Below are 1,562 nucleotides of genomic sequence, written 5' to 3' on the forward strand. Positions count from 1 at the left end.
CTCCGAAAGAAAGGAGTTTTTTCCTGACGGGTAGCAGGCATGCGAGTTTATCATACAGTTGTTACACGCCTATTTCATGTATCATGTTTGACGTTACAATCAATAAATTGGGTCTGTTGCTCGCCGGAAGCCGGGCTCTATCCGTGTGGAGCTTCTAATCTTGTGCAGCAGCCAGTATCCCCCAATCTTGTGCAGCAGCCAGTAACCTATTTACTAGTGAAAAGTTGTTTTTTATTGTCTGATTGAGCGTCTAGGGTAAACCGGTCCCATTGTTAGCAACAAGTGATACATCCGGCAACGCTGAAATTAAAGCCGTATTTTCTCAACGGGCTATTATCACAAATGACAATTTTTATCACTAGTGACTCCCAAAATAACAAAAGAAACTTGCGTAATTTATTCCGCATATTGTTTCCGGTGTGATTCAAACTTGTGTGGAGACAACACGAGCAAAATTATCACCCATTATTCTGAATATTGCAACCAGCTTTATTTTGTTAACCTAATTCATTAGCTGGATGTCTGAAATGGAATCACTTAAGTTACTTCGGTCTCGAAGGAGCTCTGATAACCGAAAGAAAAAAAAGAAGAAAGAGAGAGTTGAGAATGCAAAAAGAAGACGAAGTCGCAACGCTCGCGCACCAGAAGCCGAGAAGCCTCCAACAAAGCCGGACGAAACTGCTCAGGGAGCTCTTGAGTCCCCAGCTAACACACAGCAGAATACAAATGAAACAAAATGATTAAGAGAAACAGCTGAGCGCTATCACAAACACGCACTTCATTTCTTCGGTAAGTGGCGGGAAGCAGAGACGGAAAGTTTACGAGTAATAGAGGAGAGCAACCTAAAAATGACGGAGACCGAAATTGGTCGAGGGTCTTTTGGAGCTTGCTTCTTAGCAAAGTACGGCTCACGGACGGCAAGTAAACACGAGGCGAGAATGACCGCAAGACTAAGCCACCCAAACACCGTCTGCTTTATGGGTATAGTCAAAAGGCAAAGCAGAATTGGGTTGTGTCCTGGTGTACCGGTTAACGAAAATGTGTCCTGGTGTGCCCGTTAACCAAAATATGTCTTGGCGTGCTGGTTATCGAAAATTGCGTGACATCGGCCGATCGCGGAATGATAGCGTGACAGCTAGTTAGTTTCATGAATAATAAATGCTGGAAGGGGTAATTGGGCCAGTCGGGTCATTTGGGCCAGCGGGGTCATTTGGGTCATTTAGGCCAGTTGGGTCATTTGGGCCAATTGGGTCATTTGGGCCGGTTGGGTCATTTGGGCCGGTTGGGTCATTTAGGCCAGTTGGCTCATTTGGGCCGCTTGGGTCATTTGGGCCGGTTGGGTCATTTGGGCCGGTTGGGTCATGTGGGCCGGTTGGGTCATTTGGGCCAGTTGGGTCATTTGGGCCGCTTGGGTCATTTGGGCCGGTTGGGTCATTTGGGCCGGTTGGGTCATTTGGGCCGGTTGGGTCATGTGGGCCAGTTGGGTCTTTTGGGCCAGTTGGGTCATTTGGGCCGGCTGGGTCATTTGGGCCAGTTGGGTTATTTGGGCCAGTTGGCCTATT

Source organism: Stylophora pistillata, chromosome 4, assembly GCF_964205215.1.
Source record: "Stylophora pistillata chromosome 4, jaStyPist1.2, whole genome shotgun sequence".
NCBI classification, from domain to species: domain Eukaryota; kingdom Metazoa; phylum Cnidaria; class Anthozoa; order Scleractinia; family Pocilloporidae; genus Stylophora; species Stylophora pistillata.